General features: G+C 47.8%; 1 pseudogene; it reads right to left on the bottom strand.

Annotated features, from left to right (window-relative positions):
• Positions 1-5,706: 5,706 nt before the first annotated feature.
• LOC129697710 (U1 spliceosomal RNA) lies at positions 5,707-5,857 on the bottom strand (annotated as a pseudogene).
• Positions 5,858-21,831: the final 15,974 nt, after the last annotated feature.

Below are 21,831 nucleotides of genomic sequence, written 5' to 3'. Positions count from 1 at the left end.
CTCTGTGAGAAAAAGTGTTTCCTCATCTCCGTTCCAAATGGTTTACACTGTGGCCCCTGATTCTAGACTCACTCAACATTGGGAACATGTTTCCTGCCTCTAGCGCGTCCAAGCTCTTAATAATGTTATATGTTTCAATGAGAACTCCTCTCATCCTTCGAAAACTCCAGAGTGTACAAGCCCAGCTGCTTCATTCTCTCAGCATATGACAGTCCCACCATCCCGAGAATTAACCTTGTAAACCTACGCTGCACACCCTCAATAGCAAGAATGTCCTTCCTCAAATTAGGGGACCAAAACTGCACACAATACTCCAGATCTGGTCTCACTAGAGCTCCTTTGATTGAAATTAATCTAGGAATCATCTTACATGAAGAACACGGTATCATTTGAATTCATTTATAACCATATAACCATATAACAATTACAGCACGGAAACAGGCCATCTCGACCTTTCTAGTCCGTGCCGAACACGTATTCTCCCCTAGTCCCATATACTTGCGTTCAGACCATAACCCTCCATACATTTCCCATCCATATAACTATCCAATTTATTTTTAAATGATAAAAACGAACCTGCCTCCACCACCTTCACTGGAAGCTCATTCCACACAGCCACCACTCTCTGAGTAATGAAGTTCCCCCTCATGTTACCCCTAAACTTCTGTCCCTTAATTCTCAAGTCATGTCCCTTTGTTTGAATCTTCCCTACTCTCAGTGGGAAAAGCTTATTCACGTCAACTCTGTCTATCCCTCTCATCATTTTAAAGACCTATATCAAGTCCCCCCTTAACCTTCTGCGCTCCAAACAATAAAGCCCTAACTTGTTCAACCTTTCTCTGTAACTTAGTTGCTAAAACCCAGGCAACATTCTAGTAAATCTCCTCTGTACTCTCTCTATTTTGTTGACATCCTTCCTATAACTAGGCGACCAAAATTGTACACCATACTCCAAAATTGGCCTCAACAATGCCTTGTACAATTTTAACATTACATCCCAAATTCTATACTCAATGCTCTGATTCATAAAGGCCAGCACACCAAAAGCTTTCTTTACCACCCTATCTACATGATATTCCACTTTCAGGGAACAGTCCACAGTTATTCCCAGATCCCTCTGTTCACCTGCATTCTTCAATTCCCTACCATTTACCATGTACGTCCTATTTTGATTTGTCCTGCCAAGATGTAGCACCTCACACATATCAGCATTAAACTCCATCTGCCATCTTGAGAATCGGGCATGACTTGAGAATTAAGGGACTGAAGTTTAAGGGTAACATGAGGGGGAACTTCTTTACTCAGAGAGTGGTGGCTGTGTGGAATGAGCTTCCAGTGAAGGTGGTGGAGGCAGGTTCGTTTTTATCATTTAAAAAAAATTGGATAGTTATATGGACGGGAAGGGAATGGAAGGTTATGGCCTGAGCGCAGGTATATGGGACTAGGGGAGAATATGTGTTCGGCACGGACTAGAAGGGTCGAGATGGCCTGTTTCCGTGCTGTAATTGTTATATGGTTATATGGTGTTACAGCACTTTGAATCATGGATGCATAGAGTGATACAATGTGGAAATAGGCCCTTTGGGCCAACTTGCCCACACCGGGAACATGTCCCATCTACACTAGTCCCACTTGCTCCGCGTTTGGCCCATATCCCTGCAAACCTGTCCTATCATATAGAAACATAGTAAATAGGTGCAGGAGTAGGCCATTCGGCCCTTCGAGCCTGCACCGCTATTCGATATGATCATGGCTGATCATCCAACTCAGTATCCCATCCCTGCCATCTCACCATACCCCCTGATCCCTTTAGCCACAAGGGCCACATCTAACTCCCTCTTTAACATAGCCAATGGCCTCAACTACCTTCTGTGGCAGAGAATTCCACAGGTTCACCACTCTCTGTGTAAAAAAATGTTTTTCTCATCTCGGTCCTAAAAGACTTCCCATTTATCCTTAAACTGTGACCCCTAGTTCTGGACTTCCTCAACATCGGGAATAATCTTCCTGCATCTAGCCTGTCCAACCCCTTAAGAATGTTGTAAGTTTCTATAAGATCCCCGCTCAATCTTCTAAATTCTAGCGTATACAAGCCAAGTCTATCCAGTCTTTCTTCATATGAAAGTCCTCCCAGGAATCAGTCTGGTGAACCTTCTCTGTACTCCCTCTATGGCAAGAATGTCTTTCCTCAGATTAGGAGACCAAAACTGTGCGCAATACTCCAGGTGTGGTCTCACCAAGACCCTGTACAACTGCAGTAGAACCTCACTGCTCTTATACTCAAATCCTATCCATGTACCCACTTCCTTATTTTACAATCACATTTCCAACCTACACGATAATTGTTGTTTTTCTTTTTTTTCAATGTTGCATTAGTTATAACAAGATGAATCGAATATAGGAGGAAAGAGGTCCTTCTGCAGTTGTACCGTGCCTTAGTGCGACCACACCTGGAGTATTGTGTGCAGTTTTGGTCCCCTAATTTGAGGAAGGACATTCTTGCTATTGAGGGAGTGGAGCGTTGGTTTACAAGGTTAATTCCCGGGATGGCGGAACTGTCATATACTGAGAGAATGGAGCAGCTGGACTTGTACACTCTGGAGTTTAGAAGGATGAGAGGTGATCTCATTGAAACATATAAGATTATTAAGGGCTTGGACACGCTAGAGGCATGTTCCCGATGTTGGGGGAGTCTAGAACCAGGGGCCACAGTTTAAGAATAAGGGGTAAGCCATTTAGAATGGAGATGAGGAAACACTTTTTCACACAGAGAGTTGTGAGAATTCTCTGCCTCAGAGGGCGGTGGAGGCCAGTTCTCTGGATATTTTCAAGAGAGAGCTAGATAGGGCTCTTAAAGATAGCGGAATCAGGGGATATGGGGAGAAGGCAGGAACGGGGTACTGATTGGGGATGATCAGCCATGATCACATTGAATGGCGGTGCTGGCTCGAAGGGCCGTATGGCCTACTCCTGCACCTATTGTCTATTGTCTATTGTCTATTGGTCGTTAATTTAAAGCTCCATCTATCTGCTCTGTTGAATCAGGATCCTGTGAACATTTGTGGAAGGTTGAACACAAAGCCAATGAACAAAACGATGGAATGCAGTTGAAGATTATCTACACTCAATTTTTCTTCTTGGTAAATTGTACTGAGGCCATAAAAACACATGGTTATTCCTCAATGTGTTTTTTACACATTGTCAAGCTGGAAAGGGCGCAGAGAAGATTGATGAGATTTTTGCCAGGACTCGATGGTCTGAGCTATAGGGAGAGGTAGAGCAGGCTGGGACTCTATTCCTTGGAGCGCAGGAGAATAATGGGCGATCTTACTGAGGCGTATAAAATCTTGAGAGGAATAGATCGGGTAGATGCACAGAGACTCTTGCCAAGAGTAGGGGAATCGAGAACCAGAGGGCATAGGTTTAAGGTGAAGAGGGAGAGATTTAATAGTAAGATTAAACGAGTACTTACCAGTATGAAGTTTGATCTGTATTTTATGAGGAGTTACGATGAGGGATTACGTGAAGAACCCTGCCCAGTGCGCAGGTACGGCATACTTCGAAGCTGCGGTGTGGAATCACAGATAAACACAATATTTGAAGTAACATAGTAAAGATCAGTGAGACATCAGTTTATTAGTTTGATCTATATAATGAGGGTGGGAGCGGAGGGCACGTAATCCCTCATCGTAACTCCTCATAAAATACAGATCAAAACTTCATACTGGTAAGTACTCGTTTAATCTTACTATTTTACTTCGGAGTCACGTGAGTGACTACGTGAAGATTTCAAAGGTCTGTGATTTCAAACCGTGTAACCGTTTTTATTTCACTCACTGCCGAAGTTCTTGAGGGAGGAAGTGTTATCGTAATCAACCAATGGATCTGCTTTCTCAAGAAACAGAAAGGTATTTGTTAACAATAACAACATAAATAGCTCCCCTGAGCTTAAATTAAATATTTGCAGTTTATAATATTCTATCTGCAATTAAATCAGGCTTGTCAACGGTTTACAATAAAAAATGTTCTGAACGTCGTTTCCCTTGACCATCCTGCCATATTGAGAATGTGGTCAACCGGGATGTCCATTCGTTCAGCCGCTGATGTCGATGCTGCCCTAGTGGAATGGGATTTAAATGTATTATTATCTATTCCGGCAGCTTTCAGTACCTGTTTGAGCCACCTTGAAATGGTTTGGCTCGTACCTCGTTTTCTGTGGTTGACCCATAGGCTTCCTCTCCCTCTAAGATTGTGGGTTGTGTCTATATATTGTTGTAGATGGGTCACCACACTCAACCTGGACTCTGGTGGGTAGGCCCGGAATACCACCAGTGAATTGGGTGTTCCTGGTCGCTTAGGTTTTTACCAGACCTAGAATGATGAACGTGATGCGGTCTGGGGTAATCACCATGTTATCCAGTCTAGTTTTATGGAGTGACTGGACTCTGTGAGCGGATACGAGAGCCATAAGCATGAGCGTTTTTAACAAAGATTGTGCAAGACTGAGGGATCTAGCTGGTGCCATTCTCTGAGATATGTCAATATCACACCGATATCCCATGCATGGGTATGCCTGGGTTTTTGGGGCTTGTTATTATAATTGCCCTTCATAAGTTTTATCTTCAGTGGATGGGATCCCATGCTCTGCTGTCCTGCTGTTTTTAGATAAGCAGACAGGGCGCTTCGTGCTGTATTTACGACACTGTAACTCACCTTTTAATCATGGTGTAGATGGTCCAGGACTCCAATACGTCAGTGGTTGAATAGTTTGGTATGTTGTCCCTGCGTCGTGGCAGTATTTTTCCCATGTTTGCTTCTTGGTGACTGTTCGCAGGGATGCCGACATGGTGGTAATGGTTCATTACGTGCTGCATCTGAAATGCATATATTTTTAACCCAGTAAGCGACCACCAATCCCAAATAGTTGATGCCCGGTGTGTGTAGTAACGATGATTCTGAATTGGTCCATCTGTTACCTGTGCTGGATATGGAGTTAGTTGGTCCCCAGCCTAAAGTACTGGCATCGGTTTTTAATAACCAAGTTAGGATTGGTGATAGTAATAGGGCTGAAAACTATGCCAAACATATGTCTGCCCACCACTGTAATTGTGATATAGCTTCAGTGGGTACATTCATGATTTGATTATAGTGACCCGAGCACCTTGGCAAAGTAACAGTCATATGGATAGAATTGATATTAAAGCCCAGATAATCCATGGTAGTTAACGGCTTCAATTTTGGTTTATCTGGGTGTAGGATGAACCTCAGTGTTTTAAGGAGCTGTTTCATAGCTAAAACCTGCTGCCACAGCTAATTCCCCCCCCCCCCCCCCCCCCCCGCAGTTAGTAGAGCACCCTTATTTTGTGTAAACTGGGAGGAACCAGACTACCTACCTCCATGTTCATTGTTTTTTCATGAAGGCTCAGTTTTGCTGGTATGCTGGTGCTATCGGTGGGGCGCCGCATTTTCCCTGGGGTCACGCTCTGGGCCCCTGTCTTAAAAAAGACCTTTGGGGGTAATAAGCAGCGGTCCCCGGCTTTCACCAGTCCTAGGATGTGGGTGTTGACTGGTGGATGCCGAGGGGTGCTGCCAGCTGGGTGTTGTATGAGATGTCCTGCTCGTTCCAGGGCCTGCCCTCATGAGGCGCACAGGTTTAGCTGCCCCTCTTCCCGCTGCAGCGGTTTGCATAGCCCCGTATATTTGGGGTTGAGGGCAGGTCTTATATGCCACAAATGGCAGTCGAGTATCCCGCATTTGGGAACATCTTAGGCGTCAGCACACTCGAAGTGCAATGGGATAGCCTCATCCTGGGAGAACCACCTTGGTGATCATGGCGTCTCGCCTGCCAGGTGAGTATGATCCGTGGAACGAGCAAAGGCGGTGATTTTCGGTCGCGTGGAAGAGCCATGTAGTGGCCCATGACACCCAGCAGCTCTTCCTGATCCTGCTCCCCTGGCATACTCCTGTTCTCGTTCGCCTGCCCAGCGTTTAAGCCAGCCCAGCCCTGGCCTCCTTAGCTAGCCTCAAAAGAGGGAGCAAAAGGGGGTGCTATAAATTGGAGGAGGCATAGCTCTAACTCTGTTGTTGCATCAATCCCTTGACAAGGGAGATGGCTAGTGCAATAGCACTGGGGTAGGAGTGTCAGCTCCCTTGGCATTCAGCCAGTGACCCCTCGTTTTCCTGGAGGTTTTGAACTCCATGACCTCCTCTGGCTTGGGGAGACAGACATACTTGTTTTTGCTGTCTCCAGCCTGTTCCACTGTTGGAGGAAGTTGATTCCTGTAGAACCTGTATTTTTGGTAAGGTTTTGTCTTACCTGTAGTTAGAGGCTGCCTGCCGTTTTTTAGGCGGCATTGTAGCGGTTCCCGGGCGGCGATTCTCCTTGTCAGGAGTCTGCAGGGCTGCCGGTCGGGTTTTTTAATTTCCCTCCGGTCCGCTGCTGTTAACCGAACAGCTGTTCAGCAGACCGGCATCAGCGCAGCACCCGTGTCTGTGGTCCGCAGCGTGTGCGGCCCCGTTTGCGCCTTTCCCCCTCCACTGTCGGCTCCTTCGCTGGAGTCGAACTGGGGCCGCTTCCTCTGCTGCTTTGCTCCCCCTGGAGCAAAAAACACAAGGCCCGATTAAGGTAGGTACTTACCTCACGTTCCTTGGTTTGCGGGAGCGCCGACTCCCGCTGGGCCGCGTGTGCACAGCTGGGCGATAATGCCGCACCTGCGCACTGGGCTGGGTTCTTCACGTAGTCACTCACGTGACTCCGAAGTAAAATGGGAATGTGAAGGGTGACACTTTCACACAAGAGGTGGTGGGTGAATGGAACGAGCTGCCTGAGGACATAGTTGAGGCTGGGACTATTACAATGTTCAAGAAACAGCTAGACAGGTACATGAATAGGATGGAGGGATATGGACCAAACGCAGGCAGGTTGGACTAGTGTAGCTGGGACATGTTTGCTGGTGGGGGCAAGTTGGCCCGAAGAGCCTGTTTCCACTCTGTATCACTCTCGATGACTCTATGTCCTTAAAAAGCAACACATTTCAGACCAGCCATCACATTCGAGGAAGGTTTGACATTGCTGGAGTATTTAATATTGTGAATCATTCGTATTAGAGATACAGCATGGAAAGAGGCCATTCGGCCCACCGAGCAACGATCACCCATACATTAGTTCTATGTCCTACATACTAAAGGGAAGTTATAGAGGCCAATCAAACTACAAACCCGTATGTTTTTAACTTCATCAGCCTACACATAACCCATATCCCTCTATTTCCTGCCTATTCATGTGAACCGTCGCGGAGCTGGCTGAGTCCGGAGCGGGTGGAGCGGTGGAGGAGCGCTGCTGCTGCTGCTGCTGCGGCCCGACCTCCGGAGATTCGGAGGCTGCAACTGCGGGTCTGGCGGACGGCGGCACCGGGAGCCCGCGGGTCCCTGGACGGACCGCTTTTCAGGGCTCTCGCAACGGCGACTTCTCCCGCCCGAGTTGCGGGGTCGAAGAGTTCCTGGAGCGGGGCCTACATCACCGCCCCGCGCGGCTTGGAATGGCCGCGGGACTCTGCGAGCGCACGCCGGGGGCTCTAACGCCAAGACCCGGTGTGCGACCTTGCATCACCCGGCGTGGCTTTAATGGCCGCGGGACAATCGCCATCGCCAGCCGGGGGCTTTGACTTTGACTCTGACATCGGGGGGGGGGGGAGAGTGCAGTGGAGAGATACGTTTTTTTGGCCTTCCATCACAGCGATGTGATGGATGTTTATGTAAATTATGTTGTGTCTTGGGTCTATTTGTTTGTAATGTATGGCTGCAGAAACGGCATTTTGTTTGGACCTCAAGGGGTCCAAATGACAATTAAATTGAATCTTGAATCTTGAATGTAACAGAACAGCATAGGCCGTTGACAAATGTCATCCACCTCACTAGGTTGTTGGCAGTTCTTTCCAGATCTCCTCAGTTGAGCCCACTCTCAGACACTTCTGTCAGGACACGTCTTCTACAGCTGTTCCTGGGGTGACCTCTTTTCCTTTTTCCTTGGGGGTTCCATTTCAAGGCTTGCCGCGTGATGTTTAACCATATAACCATATAACCATATAACAATTACAGCACGGAAACAGGCCATCTCGACCCTTCTAGTCCGTGCCGAACACATAATCTCCCCTAGTCCCATACACCTGCGCTCAGACCATAACCCTCCATTCCCTTCCCATCCATATAACTATCCAATTTATTTTTAAATGATAAAAACGAACCTGCCTCCACCACATTCACTGGAAGCTCATTCCACACCGCTACCACTCTCTGAGTAAAGAAGTTCCCCCTCATGTTACCCCTAAACTTCAGTCCCTTAATTCTCCTGTCATGTCCCCTTGTTTGAATCTTCCCTACTCTCAGTGGGAAAAGCTTATCCATGTCAACTCTGTCTATCCCTCTCATAATTTTAAAGACCTCTATCAAGTCCCCCCTTAACCTTCTCCGCTCCAAAGAATAAAGCCCTAACTTGTTCTGTGGCAGGTTTACCAATTTGATCTCCCCTGCCTGTGTCCACCTTGTTTCAGCCAAGCCCAGGACCAAGAGATTGTAGCCCACCATTTTGTTGGCAATTGTGGCAGCCTGGCCAGCCTGGAACATGGTTCGGATGTTCCATGTCCCCACATGGATGGATCTTTGGCATCAGAAGGTGCGTCAGCTTCCCAGCTCCCTTGCGGGTTTGGCTGGGAAGTGTCATGTTCTGCATCGCTGGGGCACTTTCTTCAACCAAGTGCGTACTTTGATTTTTATTCGGCCAAGTTTCTGTAACTCACACTTTTTTCCAGGGTGGGGTAGTTAACCCCACACCCAACCCCCAACCTGGAGGACAAGGGACTGCTCCATCTGCCTCCTCACCCAAGACTTGTCCGGTTTGGTTGAACCAGCCAGGGATATGAAACCCCATCCGGCATAGCTCTCAGGATCACTGGAGTACACAAGCCTCTCCTCCACGTCAAGGTTGCAGTCCAGGAGAGGTTGCAGGTTAACCATATAACCATATAACAATTACAGCACGGAAACAGGACGTCTCGACCCTTCTAGTCCGTGCCGAACACGTATTCTCCCCTGGTCCCATCTACCTGCGCTCAGACCATAACCCTCCATTCCTTTCTCGTCCATATAACTATCCAATTTATTTTTAAATGATAAAAACTAACCTACCTCCACCACCTTCACTGGAAGCTCATTCCACACAGCCACCACTCTCTGAGTAAAGATGTTCCCCCTCATGTTACCCCTAAACTTCTGTCCCTTAATTCTCAAGTCATGACCCCTTGTTTAAATCTTCCCTACTCGCAGTGGGAAAAGCTTATCCACGTCAACTCTGTCTATCCCTCTCATCATTTTAAAGACCTCTATCAAGTCCCCCCTTAACCTTCTCCGCTCCAAAGAATAAAGCCCTAACTTGTTCAACCTTTCTCTGTAACTTAGTTGCTGAAACCCAGGCAACATTCTAGTAAAATTAGTAAAAGGTTAATTGGCTTGGTGTAAATGTAAATTGTCCCTAGTGTGTGTAGGATAATGTAAATGGAAACATAAAAACATAGAAAATATGTGCAGGAGTAGGCCATTCGGCCCTTCGAGCCTGCACCGCCATCAATATGTCATGGCTGATCATCCAAACTCAGTATCCCGTACCTGCCTTCTCTCCATACCCCCTGATCCCTTTAGCCACTAGGGCCACATCTAACTCCCTCTTAAATCTAGCCAATGAACTGGCCTCAACTATCCTCTGTGGCAGAGAGTTCCAGAGATTCACCACTCTCTGTGGGAAAAATGTTTTTTCTCATCTCGGTCCTAAAGGATTCCCCCCACTATCCTCAAACTGTGACCCCTTGTCCTGGACTTCCCCAACATCGGGAACAATCTTCCTGCATCTAACCTGTCCAACCCCTTAAGAATGTTGTAAGTTTCTATAAGATCCCCCCTCAATCTCCTAAAATCTAGCGAGTACAAGCCGAGTCTATCCAGTCTTTCTTCATATGAAAGTCCTGATATCCCAGGAATCAGTCTGGTGAACCTTCTCTGCACTCCCTCTATGGCAATAATGTCCTTCCTCAGATTTGGAGACCAAAACTGCACGCAATATACGGGGATCGCTGATCGGAGCGGACTTGGCGCGAAGCACATGATTCGCTGTACCTCTAAATTAAATTAAACTAAACTAAAAAAAGGCACTCACAGCAACCTTGGCCATTACTAATCAAAGCTTCAAGCTGATTAAGTTTCAGTTTAATATCAATGTACATTATTCTTTTCATAGAAGATAGACACAAAGTGCCGGAGTAACTTAGTGGGTCCGACAGCATCTCTGGAGAGAATGAGTGGGTGACTTTTCATGTCAAGACCCATCTTCTGACTAAGAGTCAGCGGAGGGGGAGACTAGAGATATGGTAGGGTAAGGCGTGAAAATGGCAGATCAGAGTGGACGATGATCAAGGAAATGTAGAATGGATACTTTTCATATCCTGATATTTGTTTTTAGTTTTTTTGAGTCCACCAGCATTTCAGAGAGTGCTCCATCTTAACACTGTTATTACAGCATGATGTCCTTGCCGACAGCATGCATCACCCAACCAAATTGATTTTCAGTATTTATCAGATTAAATACCTTCCAAACCTTCAAAACTTATCTAAATCCATTTAATTACTTCAACTAATAGGTCTGTAGGTTATCACCATTCTGAGCAGCTTTAGGCCTGATTTTCAACACTTACCACGATATCTACCGAAAAAAATGGTGTTGCATTTTATTTCCCAGTATCTTTGTCCTCTGTCAGTATTCCACCTGTCTGACATTCTTTGTGTGTTTGTGACAGAGGCATTGCTGTGTGTAATGTTTAGTTTAGAGATACAGCGGAAACAGCCATCGATCCCCGCACATTAACACTATCCTACACACACTAGGGAGAACTTTGCATTTATGCCAAGGCAACTAACCCACAAACCTGTACGTCTTTAGAGTGTTGGAGGAAACCGGTGCTTCCCGGAGAAAACCCACGCAGGTCACGGGGCGAATGTGCAAACTCCGTACAGAAGGCACCTGTAGTCAGGATCGAACCCAGGTCTCTGGCGCAGTAAGGCAGCAACTCTACCGCTGCGCCACCGTGCCGCCCTTAAAGTACAGGTGTCAGGGTTAAGGGGCTGTCCCACTATACGAGCTAATTCAAGAGCAATTCTCCCGAGTTTCTCCTGATTCGAACTCGGAGATTTACGGTAATGGCCGCTCGTAGGTACTCGGGGCTCTCGTGGACTTTTTTCAACATGTTGAAAAATCTTCACGAGCTTTCACGAGCTTACCGCGTTTCCCGGCTACCTGCCGTTAGCGTTACAAGCCGCTAAGAGATGCCTGAGCTCCGACGCATATGCTACCTACATTCTACGTGCTTACCACGAGTTTGATTTTTTTTTAACTTGGGAGACCTGTTGAATTAGCTCGTATAATGGGACAGGCCCTTCAATGGGGAGAAGGCAGGAGAATGGGGTTGAGCGGGATCGATAGATCAGCCCTGATTGAATGGGGGAGTAGATTTGAATATTTAAAATGTGGGAGGAAACCGGAGCTTCCCGGAGCAAACCGGCGCAGGTCACGGGGAGAACGCACAAACTCTGAAGACAGCACCCGTGGTCAGGATCGAACCTAGGTCCCTGGTGCTAGGTCCCTGGAAGGACATTATTGCCATAGAGGGAGTGCAGAGAAGGTTCACCAGACTGATTCCTGGGATGTCAGGACTGTCTTATGAAGAAAGACTAGATAGACTTGGTCTATACTCTCTAGAATTTAGGAGATTGAGAGGGGATCTTATAGAAACTTACAAAATTCTTAAGGGGTTGGACAGGCTAGATGCAGGAAGATTGCTCCTGATGTTGGGGAAGTCCAGGACAAGGGGTCACAGCTTAAGGATAAGGGGGAAATCCTTTAAAACCGAGATGAGAAGAACTTTTTTCACACAGAGAGTGGTGAATCTCTGGAACTCTCTGCCGCAGAGGGTAGTCAAGGCCAGTTCATTGGCTATATTTAAGAGGGAGTTAGATGTGGCCCTTGTGGCTAAGGGGATCAGAGGGTATGGAGAGAAGGCAGGTATGGGATACTGAGTTGGATGATCAGCCATGATCATATTGAATGGCGGTCCAGGCTCGAAGGGCCGAATGGCCTACTCCTGCACCTAATTTCTATGTTTCTATGTTTCTATGTGCTGAAAGGCAGCAACTCTACTGCTGGGCTGCTGTGCCGACTTTCAACATTTGACCACATTCTTGCATAATATGTGTTTGCCCTCTGTCAGCATTCCACCTGTCTGACATTCTGTGTGTGTTTAAGGCTGAGGCATGGCAGTGAATAATGTCTGCAGGGTGAAGTTGGGGGAATATGCTTGCCTAGGGTATAGTGCAGAAACCTGCCCTCTGTCTCATCGAGTCTGCATTGATCATTAGGCACATAGTCATTCAGTGACAGTGTAGAAACAGGCCCCTTCAGCTCAACTTGCCCACGCTGGCCAACATGCCCCATCTACACTAGTCCCACCTGCCTGCATTCGGCCCACATCCCTCCAAACCTGTCATATCCATGTACCTGTCCAAATGTAGTTTAAACATTGTGATAGTACCTGCCGTACACTCACCACCACAATGTCCCTGTGACCCCGTGTGTTTCCTCCGGTTGCTCCGTTTTTCTCTCTCACCGCAAAGACATGCGAATGTTTAGGTTATTTGGCCTCTGTAATCTTGTGCCTCGTGTATAGGGGGTGGGTGAGAATGAGGGATAGCGTAGAACTCGTGTGAGCGGATGATCGATGGTCGGTGTGGGCTCGGTAGGCCGAAGGGCCTGTTTACATGCTGCATCTTTCAAACATCTCAATCAAAGGTAGAAGCCTCGGAGTTCATCATCATCATCGTTGAAAACATTAGCGACGCAGTGGTGCTGGTTTCGGACAGGAACGGTGACGGACGCACCACACATCTCTGTCCTCCAGTTCCTGCGGTCTTCCGCCGCTGGAAGTACAGGATTTGGGTGTGTGTGTGTGTGCTTTATCATCGTTCCGTACAATGCTACATACGACAGTGATCGGAACTTGTACTGAAGTGTGGATGGCCGTCGGCTGGCTAGGAGCTCATCCGCCTTTTACAGGTCTTGTTTTTGGTCCTGCTGGGGGTCCACAGCCCCCCTCCTCACCTGGCAAACCAGGCGTGGGAGACAGTTTAGTGGTCAACTATCCGACCATGGAGCAGGTAGCACGGGGTTACATGGTACCCGTGGTGGGGGGAAACTCCGCACAGTCACAGTCACATTTAGAAGTAGAGTCATGGATGAAAGATGGTCGATATAGACATGGTGGGCCAACGTGTTTCCATGCTGTATCTGTCAATCAATTAATCAAGCAAGGTAAATCTAAACTCATTGTAATTACAATATTACATTCAGGAGAACCAAATGTCTCGAGGAATATGGACCAAACACCAACAGTTGGGACTAACGTAGATAGGACGTGTTGGTCGATGTGGGCAAGTTTCTATTTCCACACTGAATGATTCTCTAATAAAAATGTTCCTTCATTGACAAATGTGCTAACGGCTTGTCTTTAATTAATGATATCCATCCATTAAAGAACAATTAAGAGGCAATTTATGCTGCAGTCCATCAGAATAATCTGCCAGGTGTCTTAATTTTCCACTGAGCCTTCATATGCTAAATGAGAATTTGCAATGTGGTCTATCTTGGATGAGTGGGCGTTGGTGATGGGTAACAGTAGGATTTTAATTTAGTGAAGCTTAGACAAGGTTGGCACAGAGAGAAGGTGACACAGTGGAGAATGGTTCCAGGCCAAAACCAAGACCATCTGCTTCTTAGATTTACCTGACAGCTGATGGAATACACATGCCCATACAGTATGTTCATGTGTAATAGGAGTAGAGTTAGGCCATTCGGCTAGGGTTGCAACTATCCCATATTAGCCGGGACATCCCGAATATTGGGCTAAATTGGTTTGTCACATAGGGGAACCGCCCTTGTCCTGCCCGGCACCGACTCACCCGTCCCGAAGTAGTGCAGCCTGGCCAAGGAGTGCAGCAGCAGCGCCTCGCCCGTGGCCCCGTCGGTCCGCAGCCCAGCCAGCTGTCCGACCTTCGGACCTTCGCTTACCGCCGACACCACCACCACCTCCTTCTCATGGCCGTTCATCAGTTGGATGGAGGTGCCAGACTTTGCGTGCGATGTCGAGTAGGCCAAAAGTCCTCAGCTGGCCCGCCGGCTGGGCTTTGTGTGCAGTCCAGCACCCGGGACAACTCATCATTCATCCAGCCACGGCCAGAGTCGGTCAACGAATTGCCGTCGGGAATTTGTTCCTTATTCCGACCTTTAGTCCCTTATTTGGGAGTGAGAATGTCAGTAACCCAACATTCGGCCCATTATGGGCAGCATGGTGGCTCAGCGGTAGAGTTGCTGCCTTCCAGCACCAGAGAGCCGGGTTCGATCCTGACCACGGGTGAAGACTGTACGGAGTTTGTACGTTCTCCCCGTGACCTGCATGGGCTTCCTCTGAGATCTCCACTTTCCTCCCACACTCCAAATACGTACAGGTCTGCAGAATAATTGACTTGCTAAAACTGCAACTTTTTCCTGCTGTGTGTGTGATAGCGTTAGTGTGTGAGGATCGCTGGTCGGCGAGGACTCGGTGGGCCGAAGGTCATGTTTCCACGCCGTATCTCTAAATTAAACTAAACTATAAAGCCTATTCCGCTATTCAATCATAGCTGATCTATCTTTCCCTCTCAACCCCTTTCTGCTGCCTTCTCCCCATTACCCCTAACACCCATACTGATCGAGAATCTATCTATCTCTGCCATACATTGACGCCTCCACAGCCTTCTGTGGCAATGAATTCCGCAGATTCACCACCCTCTGACTAAATAAATTCCTCCTCATTTCCTTCCTAAAGGCACGACCATTTATTCTGAGGCTGTGGCCTTGACTCTCCCACTAGTGGAAACATCCTCTCCACATCCACTCTATCGAAGCCTTTCACTATTCGGTAAGTTTCAATAGGGTTCCCTCTCATCCTTCTAAACTCCAGGATAAAAGTTTTACATTTAGGCCTGAAGAATTGTTAGTTAGTTAGTTAACTTCATTGTCACGTGTACCGAGGTACAATGAAAAGCTTTTGTTGTGTGGTACCCAGTCAGTGGAAAGACAATACATGATTACAATCGAATCATTCACAGTGTACAGATACATGATAAGGGAATAACTTTTAGTTAGTAAAGTCTGAACAAGGATAGTCCGAGAGTCACCAATGAGGTGGAAAGTAGTGTGTGGGAAGGAATTGCAGATGCTGGTTTAAACTGAAGATAGACACAAAAAGCTGGAGTAACTCAGCAGATCAGACAGCATCTCTGGAGGGCAGAGTGGCAGATTTGCTGGCTTACAGCGCTTACAGCGGCAGAGACCCAGGTTCAATCCTGACTACGGGTGTTGTCTGTATGGAGTTTGTACGTTCTCCCCGTGACCGGCGTGGATTTTCTCCAAGATCTACCGTTTCCCTCCCGCACTCCGTAGATGTACAGGTTTGTAGGTTAATTGGCTGGGTATAATTGTAAAATTGTCCCCAGTGTGTGTAGGGCAGTGTTCATTTGCGGAGATCGCTGGTCTGTGCGGACTCGGTGGGTCGAAAGGCCTGTTTCCGTGCTGTATCTCCAAGCCCAACTAAACTAATCTAAACTAAAAGGAATAGGTGACGTTTCGGGTGGAGACCCTTCTTCAGAGTGATAGCCATTCAGGACTGCTCTCTGGTTGTGGTAGGGTGATTCAGTTGCCCTGTAAACTGTTTGGCTGCTGATGGTGCTAAATATTACAGTGAATTTTGACGGGATGGAGTAGAAGTTGCTGAAACTAAAATAAAAAAGATTGGGTATTTCCTCCACCTCCACCTCCACAGTGGGAAGCAGCAGGCAGAGTGTGTGTTTGCCTTGATCTCAGCCCAGCCCCTAGCTGGCTCACGTTGGGACCTGAGCAGACAGCGGGGCAGATGAGCTGAGACGTGATCTAAGTGACAACTGCAAAGGTGTGAAGCAGAGAGCAAAACAAGCTTCAGTATGGAAGGCCGACTGCCAACATGAAATTAGATCAGATAGATAAAATGCTGGACTAGCTCAGCGGGGCTCCAACCCTATTCCTTATGACCTTATGACCCGAAATATCACCCGTTCCTTCTCTCCACAGATGCTGCCTGTGACATTTTGGGTCATAAGGTCATAAGGAATAGGAGCAGCGTTAGACCATCCGGTCCTTTTGTACGCAAGTTCTTCTTATCGAGTCCAAGATTAGAAGTTGTTGAGCCAGAGCTGAACACACTTCTCGGCATCCGCATACAATGGCGTCTGCCTTGTGCTTCTTGTGTTTCTTGGGCGTGGTGGCGGAAAGATTGGTGGAAGCAGGGCCGTGACGTGAACACTCTTTCCTTGACCCCTGTACGTAAGTGAGCTACACGATAATTTGATGTGATGACAATTTCATGGACATGATGTGATTGCCACAGCGGTTGTTAGTACTTTATAATAAAATATCTACACATGCTCTCTCCTTCGGCATAGAGTCATAGAGTCATGTTCATAAGGTCATTGGTGTTAGGAGCAGGATTAGGCCATTCAGCCTCAAAGGTCAAAGGTATTTTATTGGTCACATTCACATACACCGAAGGTTACACAGAAAAGCTGGAGAAACTCAGCGGGTGCAGCAGCATCTATGGAGCGAAGGAAATAGGCAACGTTTCAGGCCGAAACCCTTCAATGCTTTTTGCCATTTTGCAGCACACAAAAGAATACAGACATAACACCAATGAGAGTCTTAAACACAAAGAACATCCCCCCACAATGGCTCCCACCATGAGGGAAGGCACAAAGTCCAGTCCCCAACCCCAGTTCACCCATAGTCGGGCCTATTGAGGCCTCCACAGTTGCCTCTACGGAGACCCGATGTTCCAGGCCGTTCTCGCCGGGTGATATTGCTCCGGCATCGGGAGAGTCCTCTCAGCGGCTTGGGAACCCTGGAACGGCCGCTTCCATACTGGAGGCCGCGGCTTCCGAAGCCGACAAGGCCGCGCCGGTTGGAGCTCCACAACTGGCGATCTCGTCGCGAGATCCCAGGCTCCCGGTGTAAAGTTCGGCGCCGCCGCCCGCAGCTGGTCGCTCCACAGTCCCGCAGCTCCGCGATGTTGTTCCCGGCGGTCTCAGCTCACCGGAGCTCCAGCGCGGCGACCCGGGCAAGGCATCGCCCGCTCCGCGATAGCGCTCCAGCGCTGTGCTGCCTCCGAAGCCGAGGTTCTGGGCGGTCCGTGACAGGAAAACGCTGCTCCAGGCCCACTGGTAGGCCGCGAGGACGGGTCGAAGCTGCAGCCCGGAGAAAAGCCACCTCTCCGACCAGGTAGGGGCCCTGAAAGGCAGTTTCCCCCTCTCCCCCCCCCCCCCACCCCCCACATAAAAAAGTCTAGACCTCCAAACAAAACACTTTAACTAACTAAAAATAAAAATAAAAAGATGAAAAGACAGACAGCTGCTGGCAGGGCAGCCACGCACAGGACAGCGCCCCCTATTGTCGACTCCGCCATTCAATCATGGCTGATCTATCTTTCACTCTCAACCCCATTCTCCTGTCTTCTCCCCATAACTCCTGACACCTGTACTAATCAAGAATCTTTCTATCTCTGCCTTAAAAATATCCACCAACTTGGCTTCCACAGCCTCACTTGGCCTCTTTTGACTGAAGAAGGGTCTCGAAACAAAATGTCACCCATTCCTTCTCTTCAGAGATGCTGTCTGTCCCGCTGAGTTACTACAGCATTTTGTGTCTATCTTGGGTTTAAACCAGCATCTGCAGTTCCTTCCGACATAACATGAGATAATCTGGGTGCTTCAAGGCCAAACCTTAGGGTGGCACAAGTGGCAAAGCGGTAGTTGCTGCCTTACAGAGACCCGGGTTCGATCCTGACTATGGGTGCTGTCTGTGCAGAGTTTGTATGTTCTCCCCGTGACCCTGTATGTTTTCTCCAGGTGCTCCAGTTTTCGCTAACATCCCAAAGACGTGCAGGTTTGTAGGATAAATGGCTTCTGCAAATTGTCCCAAGCGTGTATTATAGAACTAGCGTACAGGGTGATTGCTGGTTGGCGTGGACCAGGTGACAATAGACAATAGACAATAGGTGCAGGAGTAGGCCATTCGGACCTTCGAGCCAGCACCGCCATTCAATGTGATCATGGCTGATCATCCCCAATCAGTACCCCATTCCTGCCTTCTACCCATATCCCCTGATTCCGCTATCTTTTAAACCCCCTTTTCACGGTGCGACTTGACGCAAGAGGTAACCAGAGTTTGACATCGTGGGAACCTCGTGCGGTAACAATACGGCATTCGTGGACCACCGTGGCGCTAACGGCAGTTAATCGTGTACCTTGGGTACTCGGGAGAAAATTCAAACATGTTTGAATTTGTCCAAGAGTGTCTTGTGCACTTGTGGTTGAGCATTGCAACATTTTATGAACGAAGTGTCCCGTGCGATATCGGTAGTAACTCTTGCGGTCACCGTGGGAACTCCTGCCAACGGTGAACCCGGAAGTTGGATAGAGTGAATCCAGCCAGTTTGCTATTTACATACAAATCTAATAAAACTAGCTAAGCATTTCATTAATGTCAGTGTGTCTCTTTTTGTCTGAAAGATGGGGGTGTCTTCATTTACTGGCGGTGGTGTCTGTCACTGAAACAGGCAGGTAAGATTTCGCATCCACCTTGTGTGTGCGTCTCTCTCTCTCTCTCTCTCTCCCCCTCCCTCTCACACAGGCGTGAATGGATGAACTCCGCGGGCCAGGCAGCATCTACAGAGAGAAATGGACAGACGAGAGAGAGAGAGAGAGCGAGGCAGTCCTGGTCAGTCCTTTGAAGATAGACACCAGTTGCTTGGAGCAACTCAGCGGGACGGGCCGCATCTCTGGAGAGAAGGAACGTAAATGCTGCCTGGCCCGCGGAGTTCCTCCATTCATGCCTGTGTGAGAGTGAGGGAGGGAGAGTGTGAAGAAGGCTCTCGACCCGAAACGCCACCCGTTCCTTCTCTCCAGAGATGCTGCCTGTCCCGCTGAGTTGCTCCAAGCAACTGGTGTCTATCTTCAAAGGACTGACCAGGACTGTCTCTCTCTCTCTCTCTCTCTCTCTCCCTCCCTCCCTCCCTCTCACACAGGTGTGAATGGATGAACTCCGCGGGCCAGGCAGCATCTACAGAGAGAAATGCTGGAGAAACTCAGCGGGTGCAGCAGCATCTATGGAACGAAGGAAATAGACAACGTTTCGGCCCCGCTGCACCCGCTGAGTTTCTCCAGCATTCGCGTGTGTGGGTGGGAGTTGGGGTGAGGGGGGGGGGGAAGAGAGACATAAGGCAGCCTGAAGAATGGGTCGTCTGTCCATTTCTCTCTGTAGATGCTGCCTGGCCCGCGGAGTTCATCCATTCATGCCTGTGTGAGAGAGAGAGAGGAGGGGGGGGAGAGAGAGAGAGAGAGAGAGAGAGAGAGAGAGAGAGAGAGAGAGAGAGAGAGAGAGGCAGTCCTGGTCAGTCCTTTGAAGATAGACACCAGTTGCTTGGAGCAACTCAGCGGGACAGGCAGCATCTCTGGAGAGAAGGAACGGGTGACGTTTCGGGCTGAAAGTTTCTTCAGACTGAAAGTTTCACCTCTCAGTAGATCATAAAATAACACAATAATCACGGTCAATGTGAGATACAGTCTTTATTCATATTTGACAAAATAAAAAGACGACTTCTTGCACATATTGAGAGAAGGTGCATCACACCAAACAACATTTGTCTAAAAAAACAGATTATTCTTCAGCTCATTAAAGAGCTCGGGTGAAAAAAACGAATAGAGTGTGTGACAACAAAGTAACATCATTTGTGCCACGTGATTAACTACACTACAGTCCACGATGTTCATTCGGGAAAGATCGGGAGACGGACAAGTCACTCGCACAAATGACAGAATTGCCGAGTACCGTGGGAACTCTTTACTCTACCCCCGTTATATCGTGTGATATCGTGCTAGACCACGACCACTCCACTCTGGCTACATCTTGCGTCAAGTCGCCCCGTGAAATCGAGCCAATATCTAGCTCTCTCTTGAAAGTATCCAGAGAACCAGCCTCCACCGCCCTCTGAGGCAGAGAATTCTCACAACTCTCTGTGTGAAAAAGTGTTTCCTCATCTCCATTCTAAATGGCATACCCCTTATTCTTAAACTGTGGTCCCTGGTTCTGGACTCCCCCAACATCGGGAACATGTTTCCTGCCTCTAGTGTGTCCAAACCCTTAATAATCTTATATGTTTCAATAAGATCCCTTCTCATCCTTCTAAACTCCAGAGTATACAAGTCCAGCCGTTCCATTCTCTCAGCATATGACAGTCTATCATCTGAGAGGTGGGCCAAAGGGCCTGTTTCCACACTCTTATCTCTAAACAAAACACTAAACTGAACTAAACTAAACTCAAAGCAATCACTGACAATTGTGTTAATTGACTGTGTTGCTTCACGGCTTGGTTCACCAACTCGAATGAAAGTTTGAATGAAGGAACTAAAGTCTGCGAACTTATGAATGCCCAGGAATGAAGAGGATTACAGAGACTGGTAGATACTGCCTGTTCCCTCACAGGTACTGATGTCCCCGACATTGAAGAGACTCACACAAGGAGGTGCTTCAAGGGGGCAGCTGGTATCATCAATGGCCCACATCACCATTGGCACACTCTCATTTCAATCCAAACCATCGGGAAAAGGTATTGGCGACGGTGACAGAAGAATAGAGGTAATTTACAATTGACAGTAGTCTACACGTCTTTGGAGTGTGGGAGGAAACCAGAGCACTCGGAGAAAATTTAGAGATGCAGCGCGGAAACAGGCCCTTTGGTACCACCGAGTCTGCGCCAAGCAGCGATGCTCACACACTAACGCTATGCCATACACAGTAGGAAAAAATTACAGTTTTAGCAACTAAATTAGCCTGCAGACATGTACGTCTTTGGAGTGTGGGAGGAAAGCGGAGTTCTCAGAGGAAACCCACGCAGGTCTCGGGGAGAACGTACAAACTCCGTACAGTCTTCACCCGTAGTCAGGATCGAACCCGGGTCTCTGGCGCTGTAAGGCAGCTGTAATGGGGTTAGGAAGGAGAGATAGATCAGCCATGATTGAATGGCGGAGTAGACTTGATGGGACGAATGACCTAATTCTGCTCCTGAGGATGACCCGTAGGAAATGCATCTGAGGTTTATTCACAAGTGAATTATAGGATGGATGCCTCTGTAATCAAGGAGATGTTTAAGAAGAAGGAGTGCTTCTTACGGTGGTTTCTATTTTGTGATGAGACATGTTTTCTTTAAATTCATTGACGGCTTTTCCCAAATGTGTTCATTACTCAGTGCAGCTCACTGAGAGAAGCAATTATCACAAAAACATGATGGGTAGAGGGCGGATTTTAGTGGATATCTGGCTATTAATAACATGGAATCAACATGACACTTTTATTTAAGTACATCATATAACCATATAACAACCATATAACAATTACAGCACGGAAACAGGCCATCTCGGCCCTACAAGTCCGTGCCGAACAACTTTTTTTTCCCTTAGTCCCACCTGCCTGCACTCATACCATAACCCTCCATTCCCTTCTCATCCATATGCCTATCCAATTTATTTTTTAAATGATACCAATGAACCTGCCTCCACCACTTCCACTGGAAGCTCATTCCACACCACTACCACTCTCTGAGTAAAGAAGTTCCCCCT

The sequence above is a fragment of the Leucoraja erinacea genome, chromosome 5 (assembly GCF_028641065.1).
Source record: "Leucoraja erinacea ecotype New England chromosome 5, Leri_hhj_1, whole genome shotgun sequence".
NCBI lineage: Eukaryota > Metazoa > Chordata > Chondrichthyes > Rajiformes > Rajidae > Leucoraja > Leucoraja erinaceus.
The sequence above is the reverse complement of the archived record's forward strand: the minus strand, read 5'-3'. Positions and strand labels throughout refer to the sequence as shown.